This window comes from Vidua macroura, chromosome 3 (genome assembly GCF_024509145.1).
Source record: "Vidua macroura isolate BioBank_ID:100142 chromosome 3, ASM2450914v1, whole genome shotgun sequence".
NCBI classification, from domain to species: domain Eukaryota; kingdom Metazoa; phylum Chordata; class Aves; order Passeriformes; family Viduidae; genus Vidua; species Vidua macroura.
The window spans coordinates 66,876,603-66,889,007 of record NC_071573.1 but is presented as its reverse complement, the minus strand read 5'-3'; the positions used below and the strand labels follow the sequence as shown (position 1 = coordinate 66,889,007).

The window sequence follows — 12,405 nt, the reverse complement described above, 5'->3', positions numbered from 1 at the left end:
TCTTGAATACCTTATGTCCAAGTTATTGTACTTATTTCAGCTGGATAAAGGTATGTAGTGAACCAAGATCTCCATGGTTGAAAAGAGGTTTTGCTTTTGGCAGCACACCCCAGCCATCATATCATTGCTGACAGCTTCAGCACTGTCTAGTAGCATTCATATATTCATATTCATCATAAAAAAATCTTCCTTATATTACTTTGCATTATTCTTTCTCATTATAGTAAGAGAAATGAACAGAGATGTGTTCATAGTAGGTCAGCACAGGGGACAAGCAACAGGGTTTATCTTCCTGCCTCCAGACTCCTCTCTTAAAGGAAAAAGTGTTTGTAAAGAGTAAAAATAATGCATACCTGAGTGCTAAAAGTATTCTAATATTTCTATTTAAAACCAAAGATTCCTCTGAGCAATTTCCACAGATACAACATTATGTAATAACTCAGCCTACACTTTCATATGTAAGGGTTTAATCTAGCACAGAAAAGGTCATCTACATGGGACAAGAGAGACTGCGAATAGAAGATTTACCCCTTGCTTACTGGAATACCAGATTCCTGCCCTTTTTTTCCCAATGACTATTCTTGCGAGCAGTACTAGCCTAGTTCCTAGGAAAAGGGGGCTCACTGTTAAAATTGTAGTAGTGGCATTTGTTTCACAAAAAAAATTGTTTAATAAGAAAAAACAGAAGCCAAAGGAGATAATATCTTCAGCATATGCAGCTTTTTCTCGTTACTTTCCATATTGTATGTGTTCCATCCCTTTTTCTTTGTAATGTAATGCTCCTAATTTAATAACTTTCAAGATATTGTTTGGCCTAAGAAATGACTGGAATAAACCTAAGAAATCTGTAACACTAAAAGACATTTTTGCAAAAGTTAACCTTAACATCTGAAATGCCAAGAGAAGAACTTTCTTTCAATTTTCACATCTGTCTCTTACTTTTAAGCAATGGCTTTAAATAATTTCCCAGATGTTGCACAGCATTTTTATCAAATCCATGTTTTTATACTTCCTAAATTGTATCCCCTAGATTTCTGCAAAATATGTACTTCTTTCGTACTCAGTAACCCTAATTTTTGTCCCCCTCACAAAGTGTTAGAATCATTGGAATGGTTTATGTGTGTTTCCAATGGCAGCTGCTTCAGGTTAATGTTTTATGTGTAATATGTGCTACTGTAGTCTGTTAATTCAGAGTAATTTGGTGGCAGAAGGATAAGCCACATGTGGGTAAAGCCCAAATCACAGCGCTGATTGTCATTCCTCTATTTCTGTGCTTTAAGTCTGCAACACACCATGTAATGAATTATCTTGCATCAAAACAGCAAGGTGTGTATATGCACTTGCTAGTCTATACACACATGGTAAATGTGGAATTATGAGAGTAATTATCTTTATGGGCAAAGCCAGAGTTTCACAGCTGAGCCTACTTGGCTGCTTGCCACCAAGAGGTCAGCTTTTCTGCCCTAGCTCTGTCCTTTAGTCCCCCTCCTGCGTTCTCATTTCCTTCCACCATTTGTGCAGTTGTCAGGTTCTTCTGGCATCTGCTTTAGCTAAGATAGCTAAAACTAATCAAATCTTTTTAGTGATTTCATTTTCTTCCATTCTAGAAAATTGAAAGAGCATTATAGGGATGTTCCATCAGCATTAGGTTGAAAGAGTGAGCAGAGGTGAAGCAGGTCCATAAATCATTCTGAATGCTCCACAGTCCGTATTTTTAATTCAGGTCTTTGTCTCTAGTAATGAGCACAAGTGTTTTTTTTTTTTAAACCTGCACCTTGTGTATGAAACAGAGATGTTTGTTGCCTCATGTGGTTAAAGGTAAAATGAAATCCTAAAAATGAGCTGTGTTGCAATTAATCTTCTATGTCTTTAAAAGGTTGATTATATCAGTGCATGCTAGGTATTTGAAAACTTTGGATTACTTAGTGGTTTGAGACATCTTGAGTTAAAATGTGATGTTCTCCAGGAAATCAAACTGATCTGGTTCAGATTTATAAAGGCTAGTTAATTTCAAACTGTTCCTTACTGGAATGGAGAGATAGATGTGTATGTTGTAGGAAGAAGTCAAGCATTTTTCATGTCTTTGATTTTGAACTTTGGGACACTTTTTCTACCAGAAGAGCAAACCAGCTTAATTAACTTCAGTATTGTGTCTTTTCCTTTGCAGCTTTTTGAAAGGAATCTGATACTTGGGTAACTGAAGTGGTAATATGCTAACAAGGATGTAATAGTCTTATTTCAGTTACATAGATTATATTTAGCAAACCTTGACCTAATGGCTTATTGTTTTCTTCTGTTTCTTGAAATGGGGTCTGACTCTTATTGACTGCCCATTTTGAGAATAGCATAAGCTGTCAATCTCTATTCATCCAGACCCCAAGTCAAGAGCACCTACCAATTGCTGTGTATTACATTTGCACATATACTGCCATCTGCAGAGTGGCCTAACAGTGGATTACAACGTCCTTAATGCCACCCATCTGGGTGGCCATCCTAAAAATAACCAGACAATGCTACTCAAGGTAGTGCCTCAAGCATGTTGACTTCAAGCACTGCCTACTGCGCTTCCTAATAAACACCAGGCTATCATCTAAAATATAAAGGAGTCACTTTATGCTCATTTTGATTCTGACTGCTTAAGGGTTGTTCATGGCTCGCAGTTTTGCTCTCCCTGGCATATTCTGTTGTTAAAAGAATCCACTGTGTAGAGTCTTTCTTTATTTCACCTATTTTGCTACATTATGGGGGTGACAACCTCTATTATTTAAAGAATCCATATATCCTTTGATGCTGGGGCAGGAAACTGTGACCAGTGGTACTTGTGAATTACTACCTCTACAGAATTACTATCTAATTTCATAGCCTGAGTCTTAAAAGATTATGTTCTAATGTATCACTTAGTACAAGTTTAAAGGTTGTTTTTGCAAAAGGCAGACATTCTTGTAGTCTAGATGTTTTCTGGTTTCCCCAGCATTATCATTGTGCTTTGTTTCTTTCCTTGGGGTAACAAGGAAAAGGCTGGAGATCTGCAATGTCCCATATACTTGCAGAAAGTCACCAAGTTTGAAGAGAGGCTGTAAAAAAAAAATACAGGGACACCAGATAGCAAGTGAAAAATATTGTCATGTAAAAAAAAATTCCAAAGCCAAACAATATTTGACAGAGTGATGTTAATTTGGTGATTTTTAAACATAGCTCCATATAAGGTTAGTTTTACTGTGTCAGTCTTTTCCATAAATATATTAGAAGACTTTATTCATTATATCCTCATATAATAGCTTGAAGTAAATGGAGAGCATAGCTCGAAGCTGTAGTGCGCTATAAATGAGTTAGGTCCTGGCAGAATAAAAATATAAATGAAAATCTGAAGTTCTGACTCATTTATGCCCTCATACACTTTGGAGATCCTTTAGACTACCAATGGAAGATATGCTGCATTTTTAAAAATTGTATTCATTAACTTTCTATTATGGGAAAATAATGCTCAATCAGCACTGTGTTTGGGAGAAACAATATTGTCTAGTATATTCTTCTCTCACTCTATCTTATATTATTAAGGATATTCTCCTGTGATTTTTGTCACAAAATAATTTAGGGCACAACTATCAAAATGCATAATTTCTTCTTCCAAGCTGCTTTTAAGCGGCAGAATTATCAATTTGCATGGTAAGCATGGTAAGCCATGCTAATCTCTTTTACAGACCACAAAGGCTTGAACCGTGGATTTTAGGGATTCCTGGTACATCTGTTTTAAAATGAAGGCCTTTTCTTTGTAACAACTGCTTAGGTCTTCTGCACAAAGAAAAATTTTTTATAGCATATTTAAAATATGACTGCCTGCTTTATATGCAAAAATGTGTTTTAAAGTAAATGCTTTTAAATTCTTAATGCTATGTGAAGAACCAAATTAGGCATAAAGGAGGGACACTTTCTTTGGGGTGCTGTCCAGCTTTCTTTGATTTTAGTACTGCTCCTGTTGGTATGGTCTGTGAGGATAAGTGTGGGGGTAGGGCTCATGGTCGGTGTGCAGATCTTTGCAGGTGATGATTACCTGCAGCAGACCTCTTGGATCCTCTACCTCATAACTGAGGAGTTTCTAAGAACATGCTGGGATGTGGAATGACCTGATTGAACAGACCTCCTCAAAGGAGTTGTGAGCAGTTACAGAGCTAGTATTAGGAATATGACTGCAAATGTCTGGAAAAAATACTATTAATTGGCTTTTCTGAAGCACAAATCCTAATACTCAGTCTTGAGCCCTGAATTAGCCCAGATAGGGTTAAGGACATGCCTAACTTCAGAAGAGTTAATCACTTTCTAAAAGTGTATTTGGTGGTTTTATTTTGTTATACAGAAGTGAAAACGCAAAAAGTAGTGAGCACATTGTGCAAGATTGAGTAATTCCAGTGTCATGGCCTACAAGACCAGTTTGGTGAAAGGTGGGGTTTGGCGTGTGTAGATTTCAGGTGCAGTGTGGAGTTGGAAGAAGTGGATCAGGAAAAGAATAATTTTGGGTGGGAACTTGGATGCCACAAGCTTCTGCGGGAGAGAATTTGATGGTGACACCTCAGGGGAGAGGCAGACTTAACATTAGGACATATTTTACTAAGTTAGTCAAGTCTGGAATGAGCTTCCTAGAAAGATGGTCGGTGTCCCAAACCTGTCAGTTTTTAAGAGGCATATGGACAATGCCCTTAATAACATGCTTTAACTTTTGTTCAGATCTGAAGTGATAAAGCAGTGGAGTAGATGATCATTGTAAGTCCCTTCCAGCTGAACTAGTCTAGTTTAGTCTAGTAGATTCTGGTCTATTCCAAAGGATTGGAAAGTAACTGGATGTAGGTGGGAAAAGCAAGAGGGTTTAAGAGACTATTAGGAGAGTGGAACTTTTCAAGGCAAAGCATTGGCCCCCAGAGATTGGAAAGATTAGATTTGTGAGGATCTAGAACAAAAGATTTAAAGCCAGAGGCTTTAGGGAGAGAAGTTTGGGGAGGAAGACTGGAAAGATGGAGGGCTCTGCAGCAAAATGGACCAAGCCAACGTTAGCTTCTGGTACCAGAGACAGTTTTCCTCTCCCAGACATATGCATGGATTTGAAATATCTTTGCCCTGACTTTTTGCTTTCAAAAAGCCCTATATTTTAAATTCCAGGGACTTTTTAAATTGAAACAAAATTCAAACAGCTTTATGATTCTGATTTTCCTTAGATTGTAAAGTTAACAAACAAACCCAGCATTGGTATTCTGTCCTCACTTCTCCTATATAGAAAGTCTATGAGCCATGATTGAGAGCTATAGCTGTGACAGCTTTTATGCTTTTAGAGATGTTTTGGGGCATGTTGATTTATGTGTGTCCTGGTCTGTAAGTTCATGCATGAGAATAAGATACATCTGAGAACTTCTGATAACGAAAGCTGTAGTACAACTGGGTCAAATGTGTTTAAGTAAATACACTACAGATACAACACAGTAAAAAAAAAAATCATCTGCAAGGAGCTTAGGTGTGAAGTACACTTCTTAATACTGAGCAAGCTAATTCTTCTGAGTTATCACCATGCATTATTTAATTTCAGGTATGAAGAAGGTGTTTGGCAAAGATAAGCCCATACCTGCAGTTTAAAATATGAGCTGTACGATAAGGCACAAAAGAAGTTGTATTGGTGGCTTTTTATGCCAAATCTGGGCCGATCTCTATTAATGTATAACACAGTAACTCTCTGATAAGAGGATTTTTACTTTATTGAGGTGAGTACTTTGAAAATATTTCAGCTTAGTCTAGCTGTGTCCATAGATTGCAGTGATAATAGTTGGCATAGTAAGGGTTATCTGGAATTTTCATTGAAAGTTAATTTTTGTTCCTTCAAAGGACAGTTTTCAAATCTTAAAATTTAAGTAAAATAAGACAAACACCACAACTGGCTGCTGAGAGCCTAAGTTCAAAGTATTGTGGAGTAAAATTTATTCATTAAAAATTACTCTGTGAACTGTCAAAAATACCTGAAGCATTCTCTTCCTCTAAAAATAGAAAAAAAACCAACTTTTATATAAGGTATCTGTTCAAATCTTGTTTAAAGAAAAAGAGTTAGAGACTGTTTTTAATGTAGCCTCAGTTGTAAAGTTGTGGTAAGCTGCTTCCACCAAATAAAGATGATTGTTTTTGTAACCCTATTCTTCCACTTTTTCGTGCAGATACATTTCCAATGTATTTAAACAAGAAGAGCAGACATCAAAGCAGATGAAATAAAATTAAGTATTTGTTTTAAATCTAAATTCTACTGCTTTTGTGCAACTCACACTTTTTTGTAAAGCTCAAGTGGTTTTGCCTGCTGCTACTCTAAATGTTACAAGGCTACTTTGGAATATTTTAAACAGAAGTCTTTTGAACACACAGGAAATGTTCATTGTTAGTAATTTGTTAAATGATCAGGCTAGTAAAAATATAGCATATGATTAATCTGGGAGCCAAGTAGTATTTTTTTCAATTGGTTTAACTAGCAGGACAAAACCCCTATTCAAAATACATTGCCTTGGAAGTGTGAGTGAATTACAGCAGAAACAGTTTTCTGATTGTGTGCATTGCATGGAGGAATATTTAAAGCATTGGAAGGCTCAGCTAAATCATTCTGCAGTTCAAGCACTGAATATAACATAAGTGGCATACTTAGTGCTATTTTAACCTTTTGTATAATTTTCCTAGACTTGAATGGAATGTATTTTTTCCAACTTGCAATAGTGTTTATTTCTCAATTATTGAATGTTTGCTAGTATAATTATAAAATATAAATAAAAATCAGCATATTTTATGAAGCATCTATGATCAATATTTTTCTTTTTATAGAAAACACTATGGTTGAAGGGAGAGTTGTAATTGCTATGTATTTTAATCATTGATCTAATTTCCTTTTGGTGTCCAGCTACAGGAATTGGTGTTTGTCCTACCTTTTAGTTGAATGAAGGCTATCCCTCGATAGAGGGAGTGTCTGCTTGCCAGCTGCCACCGAAAATCCCTGCTTTCTTAGCTCAGATGTGCTCCTCTTGCAGCGGGCGTGATTCACAGGAGTGCTTAGCAGGCAGTTCAAAAGAGTTAGAAGGAAGCAGTCCTCTCATTCAAAAACCCTTTTTTGGTGACTTTTGGACTTTCTAACTTATTGAAAAGCTGAGCTGAATCATATACTGGCTACTGACTGATGGGTCTGCCTTCTGATTCACTTCCAGGAGAGAATAATTTTTTGTTTCCCAGCATAAAATGACTGCATAAGAGAGGTGGAAGGGAACTGGGGATTCTCACTTGTTTAACCTCCATGTTCTCATCTATCTGTGTTAAAGAGGAGCATGAAATTCATTTGGTATGTCTCTCTAATGGGATGGGCTTTTTTTGAGAGTAGAGAACAAATTCCTTTATGTTCTGTAACCAATAAAAATTCCTTCTTATGAGAAAAAATTACAGAATTTTCCTTAGTTTTTCAGTCTATTCTTGTAGCAAAATTCAGATTTTAGAAAGGGGAAACAAGCTTCCTGGAAGATCTTAGACAAATGTCTTCATGTCTGTCATCCATTTCTCTGCTTCTATTAATGTAAAGGTCAAATACCAATACCTGTGATTTTTTTTTTTTTTTTTTCCATATTAAGGAATGAGGGTAAGTCTAAAGTATTAGTGTTTCCTGGAATCCAAGAGAGTAATCTCAAATCAAGATATTTTCCTCCTTGTCATTACCACTTCTGAATCTATAAGTTCCAGTATTGAATTTGGATGATTTGAAAATTCCATATTCTGAACACTGGTTTCATGGCTATGATAGTACTGTAGCTGACTTTCAAAGATGACTGCTGTGCTTTTTTTACTTCATATTCTTATATGAACTCAAAATTCTTATATCTCTTATGCTGATACTTTGCTTCATTTAGTCTAAACAGTTCTTTGTTATCAAAGGTGAAAACCTTGCCTTTGGAGTAAACTCAGTCACTGCCATAGCCTTTGGGAGGAAACAAACAGAGAAAAGTATAAACCTTGAAGATGACAGTGCAGGATATTAATTTTCATCATATATCCCTCGGTTGAGGCAGATTCATCTTTTTTTATAGTCACCGTTTCATTTACATATTTCTCTGATGTGAGACACGTGGCTATGATATGGTGTCTGGCATTGTTTTGTTGTTTCAAAATGCAATGTCAGAAAAGTTACATACTTCTATTAATGTATATAGACAATTAATTGTCATGTCTCCTGCACCTTAGCTTCAGAGATATTTCAAACAATTTTTCAAAACATAGTGCAAAATACTTCATGTTTTAGGTATCAAGATTTTAGTCACCTCCATGGCCTTGGATTTTATCTGTAATGATATGGGAAATACTTTTTACTATTGATTTTTTTGGGCAAGTAACCAAAATCATGAGAGTAGTTTGTCTGCACTTTTTGATCCTTCTGCTACATGTAATGAGTTTTTTGAGAGCTGCTAATCTGCCTGATTTAGTTCAGTTTTAGTCTGTCCACTCTAAGGATGAGCCAGTTTCTAAGATAACATTAACTTCATTCAAATTACAAGTCAGTTACAACTCTGAACCTAAAACTCACATTTGACTGAAAATTCTAGTTTAGTGCCATAGAGAAGACTAAGTGGGAATGCCCTTGTTAGGGCACTGCTGCTCTGGGGGCAGTGGTCCCATTCATTTCTATGGAATTTTTGACACTGAGTTCAGGAAAGACAAGTTTTCCTAAACTGCAGAACTTCTCCACATTTAGAGGCACAAGGTTTTCACGAGGCATGCTTCTTTCCAGGTGATCTTTTTTTGCTGTGCTTTTATCATCGTTCAAGGACTGAGGGCTTGACATGCAGAAGGGCAGAACAAAAGGTTGTAGTACCCATGAATGGGGTTTCTCTTTATTCCTAAATTTGGAAAACAATAAAAATGTCAGGGAAAAGGGCAGCCAGAATTAGTGGATATATGTGCCACAGCATCTCTCTACCTCAGTGAACTGGGGGTTTTTGTAGGATGAGAATAGCAAAATGCCAGTATCTCTTAGGAATCTGATGAATGTTCATAAATGTTTGTAAAATTCTGGGATGCCTTAATGGGTGGTAGTGCTAACAGTCATTAGAAAGCCAATACTGATAGATTTGTGTGCAGAGTATATGTGAGCATGTAAAAAAAACATATGGAAATAAGGTAGTGAACCTGACATATTAAGAGGAAGGAATACAAGATCATTTTTTTTCGAACTTCAGCCTCAGTTGTTTACTTTATTTAAAGAATGCATGCCTTTATTTTTATGATAAATCTTATAATGAAAGTGACATTTCCTGTCCTGTATTTATTTGGCGTGTATCTGAACTTCCTTAATGCATCCCTTTAAATTCACAGTTTAGGACTGCAGTATCTACAGTCCAGAGTGGTAAGTGTTGCAGGAGTATTGCAAAAGAGAGAAATTAGGAGTGAATAAACAATGAATTTCCATAAAATAATTTCTGTGTATAAGGTTCTGAATTCGGTTTATGTCCGTTCTGAATTGTTTTGAGTTGAATGCACTTTTACTTGGCCTTTCATCCTGCACTGCTGGGTAGTTAATATGGCTTGTATAAGGACAGGATAAACCATCATTCCTTTGCAGTAAATCATTGCTTTTTTCCCCCTCTCCTTTCATGTTTTCCTGGTCCTACTGTCTTATGTCTGTTTCTTAGAAATTTTCACTGTACTTCAATACAAGAGTTGTAATCTTGGGAGACTTTTCCTCTCCAGTATACCAAGGGAGCTGAGAACTGAGAAGCTCACTGCTTTCAGCTGTGGCTGCTTCTCCACTGGGGGATGAACTTGCAGATGCTTCAAAGAGACTTGCATTGAGTTTGAAGGCAAGAATAGTGAATTATGTAATCTTACTGGCACAGCAGTGCTGTGTGAGAATAGAAAATGCATAGGAAGAATGGAATCTTTGAAGAATTTAATACCTAAATCCATAATGCAAATTTCAGACGCATGTATTTTAGATTGTTGCTGAAGTGTAAAACCAGAGCACTTTATCACCAGGAGGCAGCTTGTGCTGTTACATAAATTTTATGGATTTATATTATAAAAAGTATTCTCATTAATATGATTTTTAGGTGCCAGTGGTGGTTGTTGCTCTTGCTTAAGAACTTTTGTTTCAAGTTTGCTTCATTAATTATATTTTGCATCATGCCTATTTATACCACCATATGATAGATTAGCCAGACCACCTCTAGAATATTTTTCACAAATGAATGCCCTTGAGGTGCATTGTTTTGTCTTTTACCCTTGCCATCATCTGTATTTATTTTAGCTATAGTAGTTATTTCAAGTAGATGGTATTTCATTCAAATGTTTAAATATTTTTCAGTAGACTGACTTCAATAGAGATTTGGTCTTTCTTAGAAATTACCCATGTGTCTTCTGGATCTCCTTCTATAAAATAGAGAAAAATCTGTATGTCTAAAACTATCAAATAATTACATCTTTTCCCTGTGTTTATTCAGTAAGTAATTTCAGACTATCTGTTAGTCTGAGAAAATAATATTTAGAACTTCTTACTCTTTACAGCAAGATTTAGTTCTTTATCTGTTTTGCATTAACATTATCTGAAAGTTAACTTTTATTTCTAACATCTCAAAAAGCCATGAGGCCAAAATGATATTGATTTTCTAAATTTCTGAAACATGATACAAATACTCTTGGTATCGTCTTTGTTTCAGCGGAGAAAGAATCTTTATTTTTGCACAGAAATTGAAATGACATCTTAATAAAGATTATTTAATGTTCTGTTCTCTGGGAAAGAGAACTGGGTGTTTCTTCAACAGTGGAAAAACTTGTGGTCTCTCTAAAGCTCTGTTTGCAATTTTGTCCTCAACTTCACTTTCCTGTACTTAACTGGCATTTATTTCATCCGTATGCTTGAAGACTGCAATTCCATTCATCCATCAGATACGGTCCTCCCTTATGTACCTTCTTATTTCCTTTGCATACAATCATCTCCCTTCAAACAAGCACCAAGCTATAAATGCATAATAAATTATAGCTTGAAGAAATATTTTAGGTCCTTAGACAATCCTAGAACTTAAAATGGTTAGCTTGACCTCAGGCTTTAGCTTGGCCTATGTAGGTTTTTAATTCTTTGTGCCATAAAAAAACGCAAATTAATTCTGGAAAAATAAACAGAACTAGGGGTGGGGTACAGTCATGTGGTTAGGGAGGAAAGAATATACAATACATACCTGAAAAGAGCAAAATAAAAGAAATACACTCTTGGGTTGGTGTGAGCATTGCTTTTCATCATTCCAGTTATGTAATGATAAATGCTGCACATAGCAAAGTTTGCAAAGAGGGAAGGGTACTGCAAAATGTTTTTGACCATCTGCTTTGCTTAGGGAAAGCAGTTGGATAAGGAAATATCAGTCTGGAACTTGTAAGTTTGATAACCTTTTAACAGACAAATGTACAAAAGCTGGAAGAGCAAGATTGTTATCTCAGGAGAAGAATCTGTACATTTCTTGATCAGGCTGCTGAGCATTTCACAACTATGGCAATAAATACTTCTAGCCAAGGGTCCCAGTGCCTGTTACCAGCCAGACTCCCATAATGCCCTTGACACGTTTGGAAAATAAATGCATTGGCATTCATAAGAAACCTAGAAATTTCAGTGAGACTCTCCATAGAACTACAGATAGATAAGCAGGAGGAAAGAAAGGCACACAAAGCTTGAAACTGATTTTGGTCAATGGTAAAGAGATTTAAAGGTAAGGCTTAAAGCATTTGAGTAATCTACCGCATGATATCGAAGCATTGTGAAACTAATTAAAACATATAGGCAGGTGGACAGACAGGAATGAGATAGTAATGGCATGTATAGTTCAGTCCATATTTCCTGATATATTTTTATTAAAAATATGCAAACTATATCTTTTCCTGAATGCGTATGAGATGTGAACACATTGACACCTGCAATGATTTTCTGCTCTCCTAGAAAATGTACAGCTTCTCTTCAAAAATTAGTCATAAAACCATATTCATTTGGCATGTTACAACCAGGGTTTGACATAAATCATTTAACCTGAGAGTAGCTCAGTTTGCTTAGTGCTAATAATACCAAGATTGTGCATTTGATCCCTGCATGGGCCATTCACTTACAAGTTGGACTTGGTGATCCCTGTGGGTCCCTTCCAGCTCAGGATATTCTGATACAAGTTCACATTGGCTCTGTTTTAAAAGAATTTGTCTGTCAAAGATACACTTAATAGATAATATAGCTAATGACAAATAGCCAGCAGTGAAGACTGACTGTCTAAGTAATTGTTTGTCTGTTTTGGATAAGACTGCCCCTAACATAATATCTTTATGTCTTCAACATGCAAAATTACTCAGTAACTTCACATTAAGGAGCACAGCAAGTTCATTGTA

General features: G+C 36.1%; 2 protein-coding genes across 2 annotated transcripts in view; one reads left to right on the top strand and one right to left on the bottom strand.

Annotated features, from left to right (window-relative positions):
- The window catches only part of COL10A1 (collagen type X alpha 1 chain), a 34,206-nt gene extending 27,183 nt beyond the window's left edge, over positions 1-7,023 (bottom strand). Inside the window, exon 1 of the mRNA XM_053974125.1 lies at positions 6,939-7,023. The gene's annotated coding sequence lies outside the window, so the exon portion shown is untranslated. The remainder of the gene's footprint in view (positions 1-6,938) is intronic.
- NT5DC1 (5'-nucleotidase domain containing 1) overlaps positions 1-12,405 on the top strand; it is a 126,221-nt gene that overhangs the window by 43,877 nt on the left and 69,939 nt on the right. The gene's annotated exons all lie outside the window — the stretch shown is intronic.